Source organism: Indicator indicator, chromosome 15 (genome assembly GCF_027791375.1).
Source record: "Indicator indicator isolate 239-I01 chromosome 15, UM_Iind_1.1, whole genome shotgun sequence".
Lineage (NCBI taxonomy): Eukaryota > Metazoa > Chordata > Aves > Piciformes > Indicatoridae > Indicator > Indicator indicator.
The window spans coordinates 15,670,319-15,696,909 of NC_072024.1; the positions used below are offsets into that span (position 1 = coordinate 15,670,319).

General features: G+C 36.0%; 1 protein-coding gene across 1 annotated transcript in view; it reads right to left on the reverse strand.

Moving 5' to 3' along the window:
* The window catches only part of CACNA2D3 (calcium voltage-gated channel auxiliary subunit alpha2delta 3), a 409,143-nt gene that overhangs the window by 318,495 nt on the left and 64,057 nt on the right, over positions 1–26,591 (reverse strand). The window lies entirely within an intron of this gene.

Genomic DNA, 26,591 nt, shown 5'->3' on the forward strand with positions numbered 1-26,591 from the left:
ACTGTGTTAGAACCACAACTTTAAGAAATTATAACAGAAATATTTATCTCACGCACTACAGAAAAACGATTTCTCTTCACAATGTTTAAATTGCCCCTCCCTGCAACTGAACAACATCCAAAAAGAGTAGTAAAAATTCCTCATATCTATATATTAAAAAAACAACAACAACAACAACAAAAAAGCCCACCCCCACCAAAAACCCACACTCTTAAAAACAGTGACAGGCTTGGCAATCCACTGTGCTTTTGCAACCTCCTCCTTAGCCGAACTACCTATAGATGTCTATTTCACAAGCTTTATAGAACACTTACATGAAGAAAACTTGTATTACAGGCTTATCTGGTCATTTTTAATTTTCTAGGCAAAGAAAACCCTAAATGAACCCCACAAACACAAGTCTTTATCCAAAAGCAAAGTGTCCTTTACATAACATGGATGAGCATTTACTTATGGTCTCTTTTTTGCGGTGTAAGTAACTCTCAGACTAAGCACTACAAGCATACTCGAAACAATTTTTATCCTGTGTTTTTCTGCATATCAACTTGTTTTCTTTCTTCAGTGTTTACAATGAAGCTTGTAAGAATATTATATATTAAAAAAAAATTTAAAAAAGGGCATTTAGTACTGAGAACATTCCTCTTGCCCAGGTCATTCCACTACAGCCTGTACTTTAATGGCTTTTAGTCTAGATGTTGTTGCTTATCTCTGCTTAAAACATGATTGCAATGAACTGCTCATAGTCCATTACCTATTCACACAATTCCACTTCAATGACACTTGCAAGGAAGATGAAAAGCACACCTGGCTTCTGCTAGCTTTAGTCCCATGTACTAAAAAAAGTCTTCCAAACTTCTAAAGCAGACTCTTAGGGCAACACAGAGCACAAAATTGGAGTCAGAGAAATAAGCTGGTATTACTGAAAGGATTTCTTGTCAAAATTTACCTATAGAACTATGATTATCACCAAACCTTATATAACTTCAGAGAAAGAAGAAAAAATAAGGGCATCAAGAACAGTGGCTCAAAACATCTGGATGAATACTAAGCTGATAAAATAAGTGAGTATGTCAGGATCAATTAATTATCAGTCACTCAGGTGGTGACAGAAGGTCTCTTTTGTACCTATTTCTTCAGACAATACTGATTTTCAAGTCAAAGTGACACTTCAGACTTGCTTTAAACTTGATAATTCCCTGTAAAAAACTTGTGTGAATATTTTGCTAAGCATATAATATTTGATAAATCATTTCCAGACAATTTCATAAGAAAGTTAAGAACACAAAGTTATCAGTAAATATTTAGGACACTGATATTTTTTTTTTTAATTCCATAATTTCAGTAATATTTTTTTCTACACTGTTTCCTATCATGAGACTCTTTTCCAGCCGAGATTGTAATAGTAGTCTAAATAATCTAAGAAACCTCAAGCAGACCACCTGCATTTTTCTCCCTAGGGTGCAGGAAGGAAGATTTGCCTTTTTTTCCCCTTATTGGTCTGCGTTCAAAAGCCACAGAGTTCTGATTTCAACTCTGCTACTCCATTTATGCTGCTACTACGACTCACTAATCAGCACTGAAAAAAAATAATTTGGGATAGTGATTTGCCTAAAATAGAAAAATATTAAGGTTTTATTTACTGGAGAAAATACAAGAATACCATAGACAACAGAGAGGTAAATATCATTGCAACAAATACTAAGCGTGGGAAAAAAATGTAGTAAATTAACAGTAAATTGAACACATTCTCAGTTAATTAATGATGTCAAAGTCAGTCCTCATCCCAGAGGATCTGAAGCTTTGGAGAATTTAAAACAAATTAAACGAAACGCACTGCCATGAACAACCTATTTTATTCAGTATGTCAATAGATCAAGTACAAATTTGAATCACTTATTTCAGGCTGCACAGATCATGTTCAACATATCAAGTTCAGATAAAACCGGTTTCCTTCAGACTTGACCTTTGAGTTCTTGTAAAGCATTCTAAAATGCATCACTTCAAGAAACTGTTTTCAGGTCATCAGATTTATTGATTTAAGCTTTACCGTCAAGTGAAGAAAACAAGGAGATTAATCACTGCATTTGTCTGAAAAGTGAATGGTACAGCTGAAGTTGACAAATTTTCTAGGCACAGAGAATCAGACCATGCAGTGTATTAGGCCACTGTGAGAAAACATTAAAAAGCCATACTTCTGACACTTACTACTAACTTGCATACAAAATAGATGGCAATTATTTCTCAACTGATAATTTACAATTTTATAATTACGCTAGCTCAGAGTACATACATTTTTTCCCTAATTTAAATGCCAAAGTTTCAACATTAAAATAATAAATAATTGAAGGAAAGAGATTTCAGTTCAATTTGAAAAGACCACACATTTTGCATGGTGCATGTCTAGTCAGTTGTTGGATACCTTCAAGAACATTTGCAACAAACTAGGAGTATTTACTTGATCTGCAAGACCTTGGCAATCAAGAGGTTTACATAACAAAAAGTTTACATAATATGTATTTTACATTCCATATTTTATTGCCAGGAAAATATTTTTATTATTTTTTCAGCCATCAGTGGAACTTTCCAAAACAGGAGGAATTATGTGGTTGGAAAAAACACCATCTGGTTTTGGTATCCTTGTGCTCTAGAGATTGTGTCTGGAGAGAAGAGGTGCTAGCTTAATCTCTGTGTGCCTATGCAATTCCTCTTAGTACTTAATGTGCATGAGGCTCAGAATTTAGATTCAATCTAGGAAGCAGTTGATTTTATAACAACTATCAATGCAGGAAACTGAAATCACAGCAAACAGGAAAACAAAGAAACAAAAAAAAAAAAAAAACCCAAGCCCAAACAAACTAAAACCAACCAGCAAAAAAACCCCAAACAAACAAACAACAAAAAAGCATGCACAACACCAAAAACACAATAGGAATGTAACAAAAGATGACTCTTCCTTTCACTGCAGAGGTTTGTCTGACTTCCAGGCTTTCATCATTTCCCTACCACTAGATTTTTAAATATTACATTTGTTTTTTGTTTAAATTAATTAGCTAAAACAGCAAAGAAATAGCCCCTTTGAAATAAATTAGAAATAGTTTTTACTTTAAATTATTTCTTTCATTTCAAATGAGGAAATAGCAGCAAGCCACTGTGGTTGCAATTAAGCAAAACACTCTCACGGACAGTGGTGAAAAAAAACCTGACTTCTAAGGGCCAAACCCTCCTTTAAACTTGCAAAAATACTTTGTAGTACTGCTACTCTAAATAGCTCTTCCAAGCAGTGCCTTAAACAAGCCATTACTCTCCAGTGTAAAAGAGATTAATTTGATGACAAATTATTTTGTCTTGTGGTTTTCTTTTAAAAAAAATTCATCAAAATCTTGGGTTTTTTCAATATTCTACAATTCCAGCAAGAGATACTGAAAAGTTCTCAACATTTGTATCATACCCAGTAACACATTTGTATTGTAATTAACAGCCTTAACTTTGCTATAGATAATTGACTTGCATAACAAAAGGCTATGGAAAAGTTAGTCACAACTTCTTTGGAAAAATAGATTTCTAATTATCAAGAAGGTCAAACAGGCACAACTGCATTATTTTAAAAAAAAAGTCAAAACACTGGTTCTTTCTGCTTGCAAAAATCAACATTAGGTAAGAAAATCTCCAGAGTGACAAGAGCATTTGTCATTTGAGAAAGTACACACAGAAAACATTATTCTTTCAGTATCTGTTTTGCCAGTTCATTTCACATAAGTGCCAAGGAAAGACAGACAGTACTGCACTGTGAGAACTTTTAACAGTTTTCACAGATTTAGGTGGGGATATTTGTTTCTTGCACAGTAAATGATCATCTAGAAATACCAGATCAGAAAGCAATCTATATGAAACTCAGGTCTGAACCATTTAATTTAATCCAAGTATGTGGCACTGAACCACCATTACCACCACACCAAAACCAACAAAAGCAGACAAACATAAAGCAAACCCAAGCGCACCCCAAAACTCATGCAGCTTGAATGATCTAGTCTGGAAAAGAAATAGCCTCTTCAAGCAAGACAACCTCTGAAAGATGCCATATGTCAGCTACACTTCCAATTTTTTCTCATTTTTTCTGCAAAAAGAAGCATGACCTTTGTGTTCCTATTTGGGTCTGCTTCCATCATCTCTTATCAAAATCAAGATAAGTGCCTTTATGCTGTGTATAAAAATATTTCAAGTTACTCACAAGTGTGCAACAGACTCGGTGTCTTTCAACAAGATTGTGGGGGCTTTTACATGTGCAGAACACTACAACTATTATGATGAAAATCCTTCCCACTTCCTGGGATTTTCAGAGCCAGTAAATACCGCTACCATCCTAATTAGAGAAAGGTATTTACTTTACAGGAATTTTGTAATAATAGTTAAAAGTAATCTATCAGTTTGTGTTGCGTATTAGGAACCAGTATGTCTCTGAGGTGTATTCATAGCTTGCATACTTATACACACTTCACACATGTTGTTAGCTGAGAGGTTTTTTCACACATGCTAACTCTATGTATATGCATGTACATTTTGCTCTATAACGAAAATGCAGAACCAACGTGCAAATGAAAGTTCCAATATCCATTCAATCTATCCATTGCTGCCATAAGTTATTTTTAAAAAGCATATTTACTCCCTACTATAAAAAAAAACCACACAAAAAAAAAAAAAACCAACACTCCAAAACCAACCAAAAACACCCCCACACACACACAAAACCACTTTCAGATGTTCAAGTCTCAACATTGCAGATTAAAAGTGAGATTACAGAAACACACACTTTTGATTAAATCACCAACTTTCAATTTCAATTAATATATATTGCCCAAAAAAGAGCCTGTGCTATATGCATTGCCTGAACTCCTTTAATTTCCTTTAATTTGCTTCACTCTGCCATGCAAGTCCTACCAGTAACATGTTTTGACACAGAGTGCTGACCCATACAAATTTTTGGTTTATTAGAAGCAGTTTAATCCTATATTTGAAATGTCCTGACAATTAAACATAATCAACAAATGAGTCTGCAAGGCTGCAAAAAATTCACAGATAATGCAATCTGCAGCTCTTGATGTGGTTTCTTTATAGTTAAGGAGCCAAAAGCTGTTTCAGGAATCCTGTCTCAATTAATTCTTAACCCTAAACCCATGGATTGCTTCACTGACATGGACTTCTCCCTCAAAGTAACCTTAGCATTTTAAGTTCTTCTAGAGTATATGGATCAGAAGGTTGATAATATGCTATGCTTTTACACACCACGAAAAAGGTCTTTTCTTTCGCTAATCTATTCCTCACTGCAATCTAAAAATAAAGCTCACATCCCTTTTTTAATGCTCTTCACATTGCATAATGATTTTTTCGTCTGTGTTATTAACATTACTGCACAAAATTTAAAACAAATGGCATTTATTCAAGGTGATTTAAAAACACCTACTCCTTTTTACAGGAATAAACTCCCTCCTTTGTGGGGGTTTGGTTTTGTTTTGGTTTTTAATTATAAAACCCAAACCCTACAATTAAAGTGGAGCAACCTGACAAAGTAGTCACATTAGGCGCTGCGCTGCCTTACACCATTAACAGTTCTGTCAAAATTAAAGGAGCTATGCACAGCTATGCAAGGCTTTCCACTATTAGCCAAATATAGCTCTGAGGTTTTGAATCAAAACTAAGAATATAAATTGCTCTTCATGTGGAAAATCTATCACAGCATTTTATGATACAATGTTATTTTAAAACATCCATGCTCATATTGATGAGACAAACAGTGGAGGTTCAAACTTCATGAGGCTTGAGCTCTTCAGTGCTGTACCATACCAGCACACAGCCTTTCTGCACATGAGGAATGGTAGAGCAGTTCCTAGCAGACATAAAAATATACAGCACATCCTCCAACTGCTTCATTAGAAGTGAGTGGTCACTAGTTATATAGGTGCTGTTGGAATAAACCTGAATCTGAAGCCAAATACAAAGCTGTCTCCAGAACTACATGTGCATGTGAGTAGGAATCGGAGCTTTCCCACTGAGCAGAAGGGTACTCAGATGGCATTACCCCAGCAGAGATATCAAATACAGATGGTGCACTCCTCTGATAGACTCATCTGTGAATCTCTCCTCAGCAAAAGGGTTTGTATTTTCCCATTATCACACTGACCCTATGGTGTGTGTGGATTTTAACTCGTGCCACTCGTGTCCTCCTTTCCCTAAAAAGGCTTCAGTGGAGCAACTTTAAAGGCTGTAAGAAAATAAGCAATAGTGGTGAGACGGTATAAACAAAATTATTTCAGTTCAACACTGGTATAGAATTTTTCATCCACAGAGCTCCAAAGACTTTATAGAAAGAGCATCTATAATAATCTCCATTGTATACATGAAAATATTGAGATATACATAAATTGAAGTGGCATGCCCAGTGTCATACAACAGTTCAGAACTATAAAGAGAAGAAGCTTTCTTGTTACTCTTTCAATGCCCTGCCCAACAGACCACAAAAAAAATTTAAGTTCAGGTTGATCTGAATGGAAAGATGAGTCACAATGGCATACTTCTCACCTTGACATTAGAGAACTCCCTGATCATTGGGAGTTTGTGTTACACCACATTACACACTCCTATTAACCTTTACTGAACCTCATTGTGTTGATGAAATCCATCAGCAACGACCAGTGTGATGGCACACTCATTTTCCTCTCTGCAGACAAATTTTTATTCACTTCATCAAATGACTCTAAAGATCTCTTCATTAGCCTGTCACATTTGGCTCTTGCCATAATCTTGTCTGAAGATCTCCTGTTGCCTCTAACTCCCATTAATTGCTTGGTAAAATACACTTTGGAATTAAAAATATTATGATGTCTGTTACATATTTTCCTCTGGCTAGCTACTCAAAGCTGTACTGGTATTTTACAGCCAAAGATGAGCTGCCCTGGGAAATTCATTATCATCATCAGATTTGACAAGGATAGTTGCTGCTTTCATTGCAAAATAATTTACACATAACATATTGCAGTCACTGAAAGGGCACTATGTCCCCAGCATATTTAATCTTTACAAAGATACCTACTGTTGACCTCTTTTCACCTAATTTGTACATTCAAGTGCTGCAAAATCAAAACAATTAAAGCATTAAGCTGAATGATTATTTTTTTAAAAATACCCAATTCCTGATTTAGCAATATTCTTCTGCCCTGTCCATGAACTGTATCCACACAAGAAGAGAGACCTCCTCAAACCTTTGCATAGCTAGATATGCATAGGTGAACCATGTAAACAGCAACAAAGGGAAGAGTTGCCAACATAGCAGGTTAAAACACCTGGGCTAGTGTGCAGAAATAAAAGCTACTCTACAATATAGAATATTTCTCAACACAAACACAACTTAAAAGCAGCAGTTGCATTGGTGATGCATAAATTATAATATTATCTAATAAATAAAGATACAAGGAAACATACTCCAGGAGTTTCAAATGCTTGCTTCCTAAGACTAATTCAGTAACACAGTTTGAACCTGAAGCAGTTAATAAGCCTTCACCAAAATGGATAATCCAAACAACCTGTTTAAGAGATCACATTTTAAGCAGTCAAACAGAGGTTTGGAACATGCTCCTTTCCCTTTAACAAAGTTGCTTTGGGTCAGGGCTAACCAGAGTAACAAACCACGTTTGAAGAAGCTTTATCTTGCTGCTGCCTCCAGTATCCTGTGTCCAAAGGGGACTTGGGACTCTTGCAAAACACTGCCAGCTCATCAACTTCCCTGATTATAAACTCAGTCATACTGAAAATGGTTGAAAAGCAAATTACTGTGCTGTAAATTCTTTTAGGCATCTGGAATATTCACAGGCCATCATGAGTGTTTTAAGAGGCAGTTAACCAAGACTATTGAAAACTTCTTTAGAAATACATTTTACAGAAGCTATCTAGGTAATTAAACATACCTTTGCCTCTATTTGGGAAGAGAACACAAAGCCCTCATTTAAACCATAAAAAGAACATTCTAGAAGTGCCCTGGAGACTCCTTTTCCCATAAAGACTTGATACTCTGGAAAAACCACTACAGTACTTCATGTGCACTGCTTTAAACAGTGAACAATGCCATAGCTATAAATCTGCAGAATCGCAATATGACCCAGAGGGCATGTTCATCCAAGGCAAAGCCATCACTACGTTTTCAGGTGAAAGCAACTATATTAGAAGCATGTTATATCTAATCTGTTTCTCACAAAAGCCTGAAGAAATGTGAGAATACAGTTCTTTCATCCCAGATAGTTATTCTGAGTCACTGAAGATTCAGAAACAGAGAACCTGATAAATCACTATTTTCACCAATTTCTCATCTGGGATGAGATACTACAACATTTTCCTTTGTACATCAAATTGCATCAGTCTGCTCTGAAAGCCTTTATGGCTACTGGAAACAAGGACAAGCGAAAGAGACAGCATGCTTTGAGCTGTAAGGTCACAGGATACATCCACAAACTAATCCTTCCAAGTCAGACTTTCTTTATAATGTTTTTGTCTCATTACACTTCCTTTTATCACTATGTGATCTCTCTCCTTATTGTTCCATTTTGGCAGACCTATGCCTGCCTCACACCCAGCTGTTGTTCAGGGTTTCAGCATTTCTATATAATTCTTTTACACAAGACTTATTTTCTGTCCCTCCATGGTTGCCCCTAAACAAGTAACAAAACTAAAAGAGCAACAAAATAAGGCTGGAGACAAAAAACTGAAGTGCATTCTAAAGACAAAACTTTGCTTAGCAAAAGCTGTATCTTGTGGCATAGGTATTAAAAGCACTGCCCAGTTAGAATAGCTAATGGCTATTGCTCCTCAGAAAAGAAACATGTCATCTCATGTTCTTGGGGAACAAACTCTGCTGGCAGTTTGGGATATTCCGTGTAAGTAACTCTTCATCTGCTTGGATAATACTTCTAGACCTTTAGCCTTGGCATGGTGCAGGATCTTCGACACCAGCTGTTAAATGGGCTTTGTCACTCTGTTTGTCACCATGAAGGACATGCCATTGATCCCTGCAACTGTATCTCATCATTGCACTTTTCTGTATCCACCTGATAAAGTATTGATATTGATTGAGGGGTTTAGACAGGTATCAAAACACCATGTATAAAAGTAGTACCAAGAGAAAGCATAACATCTGAATTCAGGTGCACAAATTTGGGCTTCCAGTTCTTCATTTAATCACTGAACATGAAAATTATCTTATTTTCAAAATGCTAAACTCCCCTCGGTCACATCAAAACCAATAACGTCAGGATGCTCTCAGCATCTCTAAGAAGCAGACTACCTGCACGTGCTCTGTGTGCAGATGTCTTGAGAATTCAGAAAGCTAAACATGAAAAAACAAAATCTGAAAACCAAATTGTAGTATTTGGCATTGTCTGGAAGCAAGAAAACACATCTATGTTTTTGCCACACGAGCTTTTCACTCTCATGTGTGATTCTCAGTCACACAGAAAACTTCACAAGAAATGGTATGGAGCAACTAGCCTTCCTGTGTATTTAGGTGGTGTATTTACCATGAGTTCTTTCAAAGCCTCTTAAAACAAACTTGTAAACAAACAAAAGGTTAAAGTTTGATTGCCAAACCACAATCAATCCAGTAGTTAATAGCTGCCTTTGAAAGACAGTAGCATGATATAATCAAATGCCCTATAGAACACAACTCACCCAGATCTTTTTCTCTTTGGACTCTTAGGTATAAGCGCATACATTCTTAGACTAGCATCTGAAATACTGACATGCTGCTAGCATCCAGTATGGTTTTTCTCCTCATAGTTCTTTCTCTCTCTCCACTTTCAAACACTTCTAATGTTTTGATTTTTTTTTTTGTTTGTTTGTTTGTTTATTGGAGCAGGGGCAGGGGGGAGGTGTTTGGGGTTTTTTGTTTGTTGATTTGGTTTTTGGTTGGGTATGGTTGCTTGGTTCTTTTCCCCTATTTTGGTTTGTTTGGGGTTTGGTTTGGTTTGGTTTGGTTTTGGTTTGGTTTGGTTTGTTTTTTTAAATGGAAATTGGATGACTAATTACACTCTAACAGTCTTTTTACCATATCACACCCATGTTATACCAGAAGAACTGGTATATATACACCAAAACATCACTACAAAGAGTAAACACTGAGCAATTTAAAATTTTGCAGAAAGGAGGATGAAGAATATTAGCCTTGATCTCAGCCCCTATTTTCACTCAAAACTCAAAAAGCAAGATATTTTAAAGGATAACTAGCTGTCTATACTATTGTCTGCATGAAAAGCATATGCCAAAAAGTAACCACGTTCAGACCCTTTACTTAGAAATTTGTATAATCTTGTGCCTTTATTACAGTCTTGTCTTTTTTTACTCCTTAAGAAAACAAACCCATCTACCACAGGACCACAAACAAATAAAACCACAGCCCCTCCCCCCCCCCAAAAAAAACGAACAGCAACAATAATCCAACCCACAAGCAACTTCACTACCAAGCTAGGAAAGAGTTCTTTTTGTGTACATACTTGTCATTATTTCCTCAGATTAGACGTATTTCAACAAACTGTCACTTTGGTGCCTTTTTTTAAATGAAACTAAAAAAACTTTTGCCCAAATGTAACTGATTTAAATATGAACCAAACTTGTCTCAAGTTAGTGTAGGGCACATCCCTCCTCTAGTATTTACAGAGGTTGCTATATTCAATTGGTTGTGTCATACATACATAAACATGAGCATAGTTATTTAGTCTGATTCTCCAAGGACTAGAAGGTTTTTGAAATTTAGAAATTAATTACATTACCAACAGGGTTCATCTTGAAAAAAACTTTAAAATTAAGCATTAGGATGACCACAATAGGTCATCATGTAGAAAATTAACTGTTTCACTCAAGAGTCCATAGTATAATTCATAAACTAATAGATTTATCAAAAAGAGTATGGGACATTTCTGCTAGGAAAGGACCCAGCAACAGCTTTGTTTTGTTTGGTCAATAAACCACTATTAATGATAATGTATCTATGAATTAAAAATGCATCAATCTGCATAGCACAGAAGAGAAGCCATGAATAATAGCCAAATCAATACTATGGAGTCATAAAGAATATAGCATGCTGTCCTTCAGGCTAATGGTAATTAATTTACTTTTGCTCCCTTTGCACATGGAAGCTAGAACACTTTAATCACATAAAAGGTGTTAATTAGAGAAAGAACACATACTGCTGTCTCCTTAGAGTATCTTTTCTGGTCATATCTCTAAAGCAATTTAAAAAGATACTACTTTATTTGCACACATCTAGAGAAAACAGCTTGTGTTTTAGGAGCATATGCACAAACTGGCTGGTATTTTCAAGTACTAAAATTTGAAAGTTTGCTTCATAAATAAAAGATCTTGGGATGCTCGTTAGCATAAACAACCAACGTCGAAAATCACATTTCTGCAACGCAAATACTACGCAATGGAATATGCAGGCAGAAAGGTTTTAAGCCCTTCGTGGGTCATTAAGCCATAATAGAAAGCTTTAACAGTGAAAAGCTATGCTTGCTTATATTTATTTGACTCCACTAGTTAATTAAATAATGACCTTTTTGAAATTAAAAAGACCAGGTTTAAGTGATCAGGACCTAACTGAAAATTCCCCTTCTTTGGAAAAAAAGAAAATAAAAAATCTTTAGTGATCCTGTTACTTTGAGGGTCTAGCCCTCGACCAGCAAGTCTCTAGAAGAGGAAACAAAATCAAGCTACTGATTCTCTGGTTTTAAAACCAATTCTATTGTTTTCTGAAGAACACTGTGCTAGAATTCTTTTTTTTCTGGATATTAGGAAAAAATTCTTTGCTGGGAGAGTGATGAAGCATTGGAACATGCCACCCAGGGAAGTGGTGAAGTCACCATCCCTGGAGATGTTTAAGAAGCGTGTAAAAGTGGCACTTCAGGAGATAGCTCAATGGTCATGGTAGCTGGGTTACAGTTGGACTTAGTGAGCTTAAAAGTCTTTTCCAACCTTAATGATTCTACTCTGTTATTCTTTTGCTGCACAAAGTAAACTTCAAATTGCTATAATTCACAGTACGTTTTCACAAAGACATCAACATCAAAGTTCCCATTCTTAGAATATATTCTTTGTGATAATGTTCAAACTACCATCAGCAGACTGATACTATTTCATTGCTAAATAAAACTACAGAATTTTACTCAACCTCAAAACACCAAACTGTCTGAATCAGAGGTAACTGTTAGTCAATTCATTGATGCATTCCTTTCTGCTCACCACAAAGCAATGACCTTTTTCTTGAACTGCATTCAAGCCTCTTGGACAGCAGAATAATTAACATATACTTAAGTTAAAATCACAAGTGATCCTGTGGAAGAAGACAAAACAAGCCAGCACTTAAAGCTGTCTACATGTGAATTAGGGTCCCATCGGTCATTTCTTACTCTCAACCAATCTGTGTGTAGTTTTGCTAAATGCATGTCATCAAGCTCAAAAAGCTAACTTCCAAGTCTGAGCTTGGCCTTTGGTTGTTTACCAGCAACTGTGTAAAAGATTCATAATGCAGGGTCACATCTCCGTCTTGTGAGCTTTCTAGCAAAGTTTTGCTGTGAAAGAACATAATGCACATAACCCAGGGCAGAACATGCTCTTAATTTCCAAGACCAGATTTTGTCATGTTAACCTACTGAAAAATTATAATAGTTATTCAGCTTCTTGTCAAACTCTACCCAGCCATATAACACCCTGAATTTACTCGCAGGTTTCCTCCTTTTACAAAAATGCAATTTGTTCCTTATTACTATGAATGTACAACGAGTCGTGTACATCAATAAAATATAATTGTGGCTACTGGACATACTTTGCATTTGGAGGTAGGCAGAGCCCGTGCTGCATGCGCAGGATTGCCAGAGGCATACATCTGTTTGTGCAGTTCTAGTTCAGTAGTTTAAAGAATGAAGTATCACCTCATTACAGAACTGCCATGTATGAGTGAATTTGTGGAGCTTGCCCTCCTCACAGTCAGACAGTTCTAATCTCCTTGCAAACCACAGTGGCAGCACCGAGATGAAGTGTTAAGCTTATCAAGCCTCATCTGTACCATCACCTACTTAGTTAAGCCCAGGCCATCCATTTCTCTGTCATTTCTTTGTTCCAGAGGTGCCTGAATGCATAATAGCCACTAGCCAGAGATGCAAGATATCTTTAAGACTTCACAAAAACCAGTTACATTTTTTTTCTTAAAAAAGGCAAACTGAAAACAATTCACAAGCACCATTTTAAACAGAAACAGCACTATCTGCGTTTTTCTTACACTGGAATTCCACCTTGTACTATCAAGATATGACTGTTATGACAAAGCTATTAATTTATATTACCTTTTAATGTTTGCATACAAATCCCTAACTCTAAAAAACACCCCTTTATACCTATTACAGTTGGGAAGGGTTCTGGTAATTGAAAATCTTGTAATACACACAACTTTGTACTCAACCATTCTTTTTGGGCAGTATCAATCAAAATCAACAGTTTTGATTCAGTCACAAAGTAAGGATTGCTCTTCACTGGTTTAAAAAAAAAAGGCAGCATCGAAAAAGGTTACTTCAATTCATTCATAATTCCCATTTGTTAACCATTTGCTTTTAGTTATAAAACTCTGCTTTCAAGATAATACCTTACACATTTTTATTTCAGGACAAAGGTTAAAAACTTTACATGTGAGCAATTGCACCCATGAGATAACCTAAAAACTTGAAAATTGCATGAATTCACTTGTCCAAGTAACTATGTAGAAATCAAAGCTTAGGTGCCACAAGGTGTGAAATAGTCTACACTACACAAAAAGCCACAAGGTGCCCTGACAAGATGATACTGCTAAATAAAACAGTGAAGCAGAAATTGAAGAAGATGCAAAATATCTAAATGAGTTTTTTTTCTAACTTGTAGTACTCAGCATTAAAAGTGAAAACAGCTTCTAGCAAAGTAACCTATCATATATTCATGTTTTCCAATAAAAGATAATGATCAGTTACCAGGTTTAGAACTCGTTGATGACCCCAATAGCCTGGAAAATAACCTCCACTATATGTTAGGTATTCCTGCCACAAGAGACCAAGGATAGCCAAGTTACCACTAATGTATTCTTGAAGAGTGACTCACTTCACTGTAAAATGTTTATTTCACAATCAGTGGTTAAAGAAATCAACCATCCCCCATCGCTGCTGGTGGACCTTTAACATCCCTCTAAGAGTGTACCAGCATAGGTTATTTTCTTCTCCCTGTCTAGTTCTGCTGACCCGGTGTGTAAAATTACTCTCTGGAAAGCAAAAGCCACAGGGACAGCATGGGACATGTTTCCTTCTTGTGAGGCCCTCATAAAAGTCTCTGGTTACTGTGGGATGACAAGAGGAGAAGTGCCAAAGCACACAGCAGCACAGCTGACAGGAAGATAAGGACCCAGTGCAACTGTTCCTGGATATTTTGCTATTATTACTTCTGTAATCCTCATCTCTTTGTTCCATTAATGAGCGTGCAGTAGCTATAATCCTTCTCAGAAAATGTCTTTGTTTCTAGATAATAATTTCATTAACAAGCAGAAACGTTTTACAAATTTTGTAACAAATGATTCAAGGTCATAATCAGCTGGCCATCTCTGGCTTTCCCTGCAATCCTTCAGTACTCCAGTTTCTAAATAGTATCAGTAAACTACTACCAGCATATGAAGGGATCAATGAATTTAGAAAATATATCCAATTCCAATCCTCTTACAGATTAACTTTTGTATATTGTCTGTAAAAATGTCATAGTTCCCATCTTTTCTGGTTTAGGAAGTTGGAGATGGGTTTAAAGGTCATAGACTGGAAAAAGAAAGGATAAATAAGACGTAGTCTTTGCACAGTACACAAAGAGCCAGAACAAAGCACTTGCTAAATGACAACTGGGAAGACAGCACAAATCTCCTAGGCAGTGCGGTTACCTTCTCAGCACTGCAGCAGGCTTCAGAGAGAATTATTTTAATTCTTCAGTGCTTCATTTTCTCATTCACATAAAAAACTGTGCTACAGGAATAGTTTGATGCTGACATTACTATCATTCTTTAATATCCATGTAAACAAAGAATGTAAAAACAGTTGAAATATATTCATTCACTATTCACAAAGATCTTCTGAAGCTGTTTGAACTTAAGATCTTCTGAAATAGCTTGAGATGACCAGGTATTATCATATGACTGACTAAATATCCAAAAGTACTATTAAATTTATTTCTACCCCACTAGGATATCTTAAAGCAGATCTTTGAAGCTGTATCTGAAAATTTCTTTCCTTGAAAAGAGTTTGGTAAATACAAGACTAGATTTTTCCTAAAACAGCAGAGTTACATTGGATGTAACTAAGACTTACTTAATTACTTAAGACTTACTTTATATGTCTATTTCTTTCCCAATAATGTATAGGAAGCATGTTTAGACTCCTATTTGTTGTTCTTACAGTTACTCATCGTGGCTTGTCACTCTTTAGCCAGACTGAATTGCCAAAAACGTTCATCTTATTCCAGGTTTAGATTCACAAGTTGTATTTTAAGGAATCATAATTTTGCTCTGCAACGAAGCATCTTCAAGACAGGCAGCATGTACTGGTACTTTATTTTTTGTCTTGAATCAGACTTCATTCTTTATAATGAGAGCTAAAATATAAATCAAGTTTGATATCAACTATCCTTCTACAGCGGCTTTAAATTCTACAATGCTTAACTGTCACGATATTAACGATTTCTTCAGAACTCATCTTTTATTTTACATAGAAACATATATTGAAACAGAGAATAATGTATCAAATATTACTCAGAAATGTGATATCTCTAGTTTCAGGCAACAGCCACGAAGACAGAGAAAAGGAAATCTCACAGACAACATAAAAAGTCTCACTATTTCAATTAAAGATATTTTGAAAGAAAACCAGTTATTTTACAATAAATACAACTTAACAATAGTCACAGAATGTTAGGGGCTGGAAAGGACCTCGGAAGATCATCTAGTCCAACCCCACTGGCCAGAGCAGGATCACTTATACCAGATCACACAGGAACGCATCCAGGTGGGTCTTGAATATCTCCAGAGAAGGAGATTCCACAACCCCCCTGGGCAGCCTGTTTCAGTGTTCTGTGACCCTCACAGTGAAAACAAATCTTCTCCTGTTTCCATGGAACTTCCTATGCCTCAACTTCCACCCACTGCCCCTTGTTCTGTCATTGGGAGTCATCAAGAAGAGCCTGACTCCATCCTCTTAGCACTCACCATCTACACATTTATAAACATTAATGAGGTCACCCCTCAGTCTCCTCTTCTCCAAACTGAAGAGCCCCAGCTCCCTCAGTCTCTCCTTTTAAGGAAGATGTCCCACTGCCTTCATTATTTTTGTGGCTCTGTGCTGGACTTTTTCAAGGAGTTCCCTGTCCTTCTTGACCTGAGGGGCCCAGAACTGGACACAGTATTCTAGATGCAGTCTTACCAGGGCAGAGTAGAGGGGCAATAGACAGACTTGGCAGAAGCAGTTTCTATTCTTTCTTATTTGAGAGCAACTACAGAAAATTTCAGTCAAATTAATTTTGGTTTTGCAGTAAAAATTAGCATAAGTGAAAGCTGGGATTATAAGGAAGGTTGTATTCTTAGAGGAGGGATCATCTGGTGCTTGAGATATTAACCTTGGGTGCAAAAAGAATTAGTCAATTCCTCAATGCTTCTCTACTCAAGGTATTAAATAAGGATAATATTACTTCCATAGTCAGCCTCACCTTGCTTTTAAGGCTTAGTCTTACAAATTAGGCATAAAACAAAATCTGTGAAAAGCCCCCAGTAGTCTAGCCCCAAGGAAATTTTGTTTCAGGATTGAGAATAATTTTCTGATCTGAGGAGTTGGCATTAATTCCAGTTTAGATGCTGCAACCCCAAACACCATCAAAATCCAAGAAACTACAGTAATAAAACAGTCAATAATAGTGCCATTCCAGAATAATATTTGTATCACATGCCAAAAATCTGTATAAAAGGCAAAGGCTTATTACATCAAACGGTAAAACCCCCTAGGTAGCTAACTTCAAACCTAATATAAAAAGTTAAAAACAAATATTTTTTTCAGTACACACACTTCATATATAATTTTTAAAAAGTTTTCAATACAAATGCCTTATTTTTATTTTCCTCATCAACAAAGAACTCTTAAGAAAAGCACTGCATATATTTTTCAAGCACTGCTTAATTGAAAACTGCAATTTTCTTCCACAAGAAGAGGCTCAAACAATTGCAGTTGGAATCACAAACCACTTTCAATTTAGACTCCATAAAAATCATGCACATATCAAGCTTTCATCAAGTACAGTGTCCAAGCATTTAAGCTGACTGATGAGCAATCAGACATTGGACATTTAAAAAAAGACAACACTAAAAACATTCCAACTATCTTAGATGTTACTTAGACATTACTTTGCTGTAGTCTGAAAACAAAAGTTACTAATGTTCCTATCTAGAAGTCTGCAACAAACAGAACACACACAACAGCAATCAAGCTGTCTCAAAATCATAAGATGCAGAGAGATGCTGTTTAAAACAGAAAAGGAGGGGAGGTTCATGTGTTGAGCAATGAGAGAAAAAAGAAAGGGAAAAATACCGGAGGGGAAAAAAAAAATATAAATTTGGAATTACCAAGTTTGAACTGGAATTCCTCTTCTGGGCTCCAGTGATAGAGCATCACAAACCACCCAAGCTTCTCATTGAAGTTTTATGCCATCAGCAGAACTCCTCAGTGGAATTATAGGTCTGTAATTCACAGTTGTCACTATTTATTCTATACATTATGGTTGCCTGAATTTTCTTTGCACAAAGCATGCACTCACACACTCATTACCCCTGGACCATTATGTACTTGCATAAATCATCATTTCTCTTCTAAAGCGGAGTGTGCAATTCATCCCAATGGAGACACAACAAGACCTAACTACATGAAGTATTTTCTTTTAAGTCAGATTTTTCTAGTCCAAAAATAATACAGAGAGAATTCTATACAAACTGTTGGCTACTCCTAAAAGTTCCCACTCAGAAATACAAAATGCCTACCTATGCTCAGTTTCTTGAAAGGAAAAGAAACAAATCAAACTGAGACAAAAGATTCACGTACTCTACCAGAACAAATCACAACATTGACGGATGAAACACTTTTATTAACCACAGGTAAAAACCCCTGTGAAAGTGAGGTAACAAAGGCAAAGCTTCTGTTATTAAGAAGGCTTCAAAGAAACCATGACTCACCTAACCAGTTCCATGATGCTAACATGGAGAAAGGGAAGGAGGAACAAGAGAAAAAACATATTTAATTTAGTCTAAAAAAAATTGCTCAGAAGTGGACGTATTTTTTTAGGTTGCTTGGTTTGTTTTCATAATGCTGGAGGGAATTGCTTAAAGCACTAGATGCAAGGGTTCTAAATAATTTTGAACTCAAAGAAATTTGCATATAGCATATGACATATTCCTGCAAACCCTCTTTCACCTACTTGATCAAATTGACATCAGCATAGCACTTATTTATGCAGGTAGTACTCACAGGAGTAGGAACTGCCAGAGTGAGATCTTTAAATTTAAAGGCACATACAGACTGCATGAAATAGAGTCCAAAACTATGTAAAAGTATTATGAAACACAAGAATAATTTTGGCAGCAAAAGGAATCAGATTTATACACAATACAAATGTAATATATTAAGAGCAAAATATTACTACAACTAAATAAATGCTTTGAGTGGTCTAACATGAAGACCCAAAACCTGCAGAGGTGCTGCAGCCAAAGTGCTTTATAGCACTTCAAAGAGGCATAATAAGAATATTTAGTATTGCTTTTATTTTATCTATTCCATTTGAAGTTTTTTTTACTTACTCCAACTCATAGAAAAGGTGAAAGGTTTCAAAATACAGTTATCCTATAACATAGTATAACCAGAAGATAATTCAATATTTCTGCTAAGACCAAAGGTATACTAAACAGTGTCTTTATGTGGTTGCTAACATCAATTTCTGTTAATCTAAAACTACTGCAGTGTATGAATCTTTCACAGCATTGTATATTTTGCATTGGTGTTCTATTTAATCAAAACAAAAATTAGTTTTATCACCATTTTAAGAGCTCATCCAACAATCACAAATTGGCAATGAAGAACATATTGTTTTTCAGGAACTGAAATCGTACTTCCTCTTCCCACAGTTGCTCCAATACTGGGAATTTTCTTTGAGGATTGCATGTCTGAAAATATACCATATCAGCCCTCTCCTTAGAAAAAACACTAAAAATATAGTTTCATAAAATTGTAGTTTGAAAATTCAGTCATCTGTATACAGACACTTATCTAAATTTACTACCTGGAGCACTGATCCAGCTCTAAAGAAGTGACTACATTTTACCATGACAATTTGGTGACCATGCCTGCTCATTAAATCTGTCACTGAAATTTTTGTGTTGGAAACAAGTTCACGAATAGGCATGATGACTGCTTTTCAAAATAGAACCACCAGGTTCATTTCCATACGCAGTTTGTTTATATAGTTCCTCAAATTGCCAGTGTCAATTGTGCGTATCATGCACGTCCTCCACAAAAAAAAAAAAAAAAGATAAATGGTGACTTCTGGGTTTTGAACCATTTTTTAAACCATAGTTATAAAATACATTACTATACTAGAATGTGCTGCAGTATTATTTCCAGCTCCAATAACAAATACAGGAAAGAGCTGAAATTTTTTTTAACTTATGTAGGACACAGCACTGGGCTGTACACATTATCATCAGTGATATACATAGAAATCAAACAAATCCAGGAATATTCAATGGTAAACTGGATTAGGAGGAAAAAATATAAAATAAAATATCTCAAGATACTTTTGTGGCACAGAGCTTTTTCGTCCTTTCTAGACACCCACAGCTGCTCACTGGGTTCCACTTCACTGTAACTGCCTTTGTAGCTGCCCCAGTAGCTGTTCCACATGCACAGATCAATCTCACACCCAAAGGAAGCGCTGACAGTGTTTCAAGCAGGTCTGCTGGTGAAAACTTATGGTAGCAGGACAGCTAAGTCCCTACTGTCTTGATGGATCAGAACAAGGTGAAGTGCCTTTATCCTTAGATCAGTGTGTGGGGAGCAGTGCAGAGCAAACCGTTCCTGCTTGGCCAATCTGCCCCAGCAGGTGCCAACTGCTTCCCATATCTGTGCTACACCTGCTCTCAGCATCTTTGCTCCTGACACGTTAATACTTGGGAAAACAAAACAGAAATTTTCTGGTGTAAATTTGAGGCAAGTCCTGAGTGCCTTTGAGCATATGGGAACACCAGCATACAACATCCTGTGACATCTGAAAGTGGAGGGACTGTGTCAAAGCACAGTACTCAGAGCATACAGCACTTCTGGAGGAGATCCTCCAGCAAACTAATGCCCACAATTACCTTGCGGGGAACAAGATGATTGCACTCAAAAGACAGACCAAAAACAGTGTCCTATGAAACAAAACAAGGAACAAAACAAATTCCTAATGCAAGCAGACCTAATGTCAGCAGAACACACCAGTGTCCATTAGCATTTATGGGGCTAGCATGTTTGATCACTTCAGCAAGCACTCCTGCTTGTCTGTTTTCCAAAAATGAGGCACTTCATCTTTACTGCCAAAATGTTCCAAAAGTAGAGGTATGGAGAAAGAAAAAAGTAATACACTAAAGCTTTCAGCAGGCAGGCAGGCAGTTCTTGGCTGACAGTAGGCATTTTGTGGCCATGTCAGATGAATAATCAATCAGTACCTGTGCAAGAGAGATTTATTATGGTTAACAAGTGAAAGAAAGGAGAATTTTGATCCCTTTTTCTAACAAATTTTAATTGCACAATGGGTTAGATAACGCTTGGACTTGATGATCTTAAAGTTTTTTTCCAAACAAAGTGATTCTATAATTCTGTGTACCTATATTTATATTACCCTCGATTAATGCACAGAAAAGGAAAGAAACTACAATTTCTGAAAACTAGCAATCACCTGCAGACATGTGAGTATTTCAGCAAAGGTATTTCAATTCTGAAACAGCCAAATGTAATCCTCAAATCTGCTAATCCGATCAAAGCAGTTAACCATTGAGCACTTGCTATTTCAAATATGGCTGTTGGGAACCGAGGCACATTTCTGATTTTAAAGGAAGCATTAGGTTCAGTTTCAATAACACACTCAAGTTTCATAACTGTACCAGATCCAAAGTGTCAGTAGCCACAGAAACCACTCTCTCCAAGTATTTCTCACTCAGTAGCTTGCAGCTGTGTGTTTTCCTTTACAGCTTCTCCCTTCCTTCATTTTTTTAAAGCATCTTGGATGGAGTGGACAGCCTGATACACAAGAGGGGTGAATTTCCACCTTGTATCAAAGTGCAAAACAGACTTCAGATGCAGTACTGCAACCGGAGAGATAAAAGACAAGGCACACCTAGCAAAGCTCTCAAGACAGAGAGACATCTTTTTTCTTTCTTCTTTGATATGATATTTGCTCTGGACAGCACACAAAAAAAAAAAAAAAAAAAAAAACTTACTTCAGAATTTCAGTTTCACTTTTTTTTTCATTATGATTACATATTTTAAACAGAAAAATACGTAGTTTTCACTGCACTGAATTTTAATTTGAAAAATTAAAAATCACAAAAGGAAACTAATACAAACATTTGGATAATGAGTTGAACAAGTGAGATGACTGCTCCAGCAAGCTTGTAAATAAGCACGACTCCTTTTGTCATGCAGGAGAAACACAATTAAAAGTAAGAATCAATGGCTATTTAAACCTATAAAAAATATGGAGGTTTACATTATGAAAATTTACATTAATTTTTTTTCCTGATTATAATTCCATTAAAACTAGCTTCAAATGACAACAGTATTTCTACATAGCAAACAGACATTAAATAAACGGAAATTTTAATGCTGTTTCCAAGAAAAAAAAAAAAGAAAAAAGAAAAAAAGAATGTACCAAAGTAAACCAATTACCCTGTTAAGGCCCAGGAATAGCCAGCTCTGTTTTTAACATAACCAAATGTGGCTTAATTTTCAATTCTTAAAAAGTTACAGCCAGTTTGTTAAAACAATACACCAACATTCAGTAGTGCATTAGTACATTTGTTTCTTTTTGAAAGAACACTGAAGAAAAGCCTCAGATGCATACAGCTACTCACACAGACACAAATCTATACAGCAAAAGAAAACACAAGTAGTAAAATATCTGTGTAAGACTGTTCAAATACAATACTCACTGAATGTGAGCTTCTCAAAGGATTTCAATGTGAAAACTTATATCTGCCATTTAGAAATTGAATGTATTACTTGAAATTCAAGGAGGGGGATGTTTTCTCTGCCCAGGCTGAAGATAAACAACTGTTTTCTCTATCTCTGGGGCCCCAATAATCTACTTCAGCGTGCTTGGTCCTACACACCTATTATTCTGCCCTGCAGCCCTCCCCACTTGGATCTCTAAAGGCAAAACATGTACTTTGATTTTCTTTTTCTACTTTGTGTAGCTGATATTTCTTTCCTATGAGAAACTTGAGTTGTAAGACATTTATCAAACAAGCAGCTTTTGAATTTCTTCTCCTTACAATTTAATAAAACAAGCTAAAAATCAATACATGTAGAAACAATCTTGGAACTGTAAGTGACTGAGGGTATATTGTATCTGATACCAGAGACAAAATAAAACCTGAGTGATCACAGATCACATACCATAATAGCAACAAAACAGACAGGATTATGGTAATTCAGAAATAGACCGATCAATAGAGTATCTTATATTTTGGAAAGTCAGCAAGTAACAGTTCTTAGAGTTTCTAACTTAGAGAACAGTCTGATAGATATTTTTGTTGCCCAGGCACAATTTGGCATCAGGAAAGAGCTTTGTTGTGTAATTGATGAATTAAAGACAAATGTTAGATTTCATTGAGTTCTTTGGGAAAAAAAAAAAAAAACAAAAAAAAACACAAAACAATTTCAAGCAACCAATCAAAGCTGAACAAAAACTACTTTGGGGAAGAGTGTGGTTGGGTTTATTTTCTTTCTAATTAATGGAAGCACAACAGCAGTTGATTAATGTGTATGCACTTCTTCAGGAGCAAGCACTTTTTATAGATATACACAACTGAAGTTGTATAGTAAAACACAAAAATCAATTGAATTTCAAAAGTTTTGCTTCAAGATATAATTGAAAGAGTAAAACCCCTGCTAACTGTTGCAGTATAACTTTGGGAGACAAAGCAAGCAAAGCAAAATATTCCAGTCATGTTTTTCGTATTTGGTGAGCCTCAACTGGCCCTGGGCTTCCTTCAATTTCTTTTTAATTTTTTTTTTTTTTTTTAATTCATGCCTGCATCCTAGAAATCCAATTTAACTTTTCAGATGGCAGCACAAACTTAAACTGCTTCAGGAGGAAAGAAACCAAAATTCCAAACAAGTGAAAACATCCAAACAAGCCAACCTCTCCATTAATACAGAACAAATCTTGAGCCAAATGTTTCAGAAAAGATTTGGATTTTGTATCAGTTATATCATACAATTAAAAGTGTTACCACATTGGGAAGCTGATTTAACCAAACATCTTTCCTTAGAGTATAACACTTCTCTGGACCTACTGATACACACTACTAACCTCAAACCTTAGAAAGGGCCTCTACACTCACAGTAATATTATGTTCTATAAACAGTCCCTGAACACTTGTAAAGCATCTTTAAAAAGTTGTTGGTGGATTTAAAAATAAATACGGAATTCAGCTTTAGTTAAATGCACATTTAATTATTTGCTTGAATATTAATTCAATACTGTATACAATACCCTTATAAAATCAAAGAAGCTTTTCAGCTAGAAGCTTTAAATAGTCAAAAGAGTGGCAAGGAAATAATGAAAATGAACTGTCTTCACAGATCAGTCAGAAGTTCTGAACTTTTTTGTAGATAATCAGTCTTCTGCAAACAAAAGCTCAGTCAGTTATACCAGTTATGTTTAGCATTAAAATCTTTGCATTTCATTAATTACAAGGATTAAAAATGTACAGCAAGTCAATGTGTGTAATGAAACGCAGATACACACAGTGCAAGCCAAGTGGAAGCCCACCTCATATTTGATGGGATAGCTATGCATCTTCAGTCTTTTTTTATTCCTTTTATGTTTTCTAGCTATCTAATGACTACAAATACCAGCTTTGTCATCAAACAAGCGTTCCATCGTTATTTTGAAAACACTTACTCAAGAAACACCTTTTCGGCAAAGGCAGAGATTTTCAGTCACAAGTAACACTCATCTTTCTAGTTATTTTACACCAGATCATTTTCATTTAATGAATCCTTGTTAACAGAAGTGTCTTTTAAAATCAACTAGAATAGTTGAGAAATGATGATTCAGAGGAAAAGGAAATGTTCAAGATATTAACTAGAAGGTAGGTTTAGTCAAGGATCAGAATTACTAGATATTATTTCCTCTTAGCAAATTTTCCTGAGCATAATACAGTACAATATTTACAATAGTTTCCTCTCTAACAGTTTTCAGACGTACACAGTTAAGGTAAAAAAAAAAAAAATCCAAACTGAGCAACATAAAACTACCAACACCACTACATCATCCACTCTTTCCTTTGGGGCAAACTCTTTGCTTTTATTTTCATTAGGAGCCCTTCCATTGAAATTACAGCCCAAATTTGGAGGACAGGACTAAAAACCACCCATAAATAAACTTGTACCAGTCTTACATCAGCAAGATGCTTGCTGGTGCTCCCAGGAGCACACTGGCTGAAGTCTCAGTGATGTCTACCACTGCCTTTCTCCCACTACTCAGCACTGCCCAGCCTAACCCAAGCCACAGATTTCAAACAGCCCTCAACTCTAACCTTAGACACTACTACAAATACAGGAGAGGCACACACATGAATACTTATGGAGGAGAAAGAGCAGAGCTGAAGTTACACAGGGAGGCTGGACTAGATGACATGGTTCAGCCTCTGAGACATAGTATCTGTTATGTTTGTTAATGGATACTATTAAGATTATGAGATTATTGGTGCTAATAATTTTGGTACCCATACATTAGAACATCACTTCATGGTACCTTACTATGCTACTGCTCATCACTAGAGCATAAGGCATGGAACAAATGTAGGACATGTGGCATGAGGCACAGACTAGGATGAAGAGAAAGCGTCATGAAATCAGCGTAAAAGTTGTTGGAATACAGCTCAGGTCCTTGAAGAGCTTTGTTGAGTAAGAGGCAAAGGTTTTTCAGTTAAATGGTATTCTTGAAAAACAAACCATCTGTGCATCAGCATAGGGTACACTCAGAACTCATATTACTTAGCTTCCATCACTTCATAAGCCATTTGTCCAATCAACCACAAAAAAAAAACAAACCAAAACACAGAGGTATGACACAGTACATCAATATTTGTTTCTAAATTTTTTTCCCTGAATTTAGTCCCTGTTTTTCCACAAGGCATTTTGAAGAAAACAGTTTCAACACAAACATCTATTAAAAAAAAATTAAAAAGCTAGCAATAACAGATTTTAGATTTAAAAAACAAACAAACAAACAAACAAAAACAGCTTCCAAACATTCTCTCACTCTGCTCTAGATTTTCTTGCCTCTGTGTTACTCCTGTATTTTAAAACTTTTCAGTATTTTCAGTAGCTTGGACCACAAAGATTGGGGTTTTTTGTTGTTGTTTTTGTGGGGATTTTTTGTTTTGGTTTGGGTTTTTTTGTTACCAAGAGATGCTCTTCCTTCAAAACCTAAAAGGACAGGAATTTTGTCAGAGCTCTGGAATCATGAGTTCCTTTGCTTATGCTTAAAAGGGCAAAGGAACTGATCTGGTGTGGAAAAGACAAAGACCAAAAAAGCCACACCTAACATGGCACAGAGGCTGTACTGTTCCCAGGCTACACACAGCAACAAATTACTCTCTCAAAAGAAGAATGCAGGTCTTACATGAAGTGGAACAATTAATTTCACGCTTGTCAGCCCAGTCTCAATAGTGTGTTGATTTGAATCAGATATTTGTGGCGCATTACTGCATGCAGCGGACAGTCTTGATGCCTCCTGAGCAGACATATTGCAATGATGACTATCATTGTAAAACAATCCATCAATAAGAGTAATTACAGTATTGATCAAAATGGTCCGTTGTTTCATATCAGAATCAATTCTCAGGAGTTGCCAGAAACAGAAATATCTAATGGACTATTCCATCACTGCAGCAACTGAAACAGCTAATATTCTGGAAAGCTCTTAATAATTACTCATTGACTCTAGATTTCTGCTTCAGTGGTTAACTATACCCTGCTTACTGTTGCTTGAAAGTCAGCCTTAGTGGTTGAAATAAGATTCCAATGCAAATTTATAAAGTGCTAACATCTGCAAAAAAATTCAAAACCCCCCTTATATAATTTCACTGTGTTCTGCTAATCAGAGAATCTAATTATATTTCTTATTACATTGTTTCTGGGTGAGAAACTGCATTCTGGATGCCGACAGCTCATTTTACAGTGGCTGCTCTTACAGTACTCTACAAT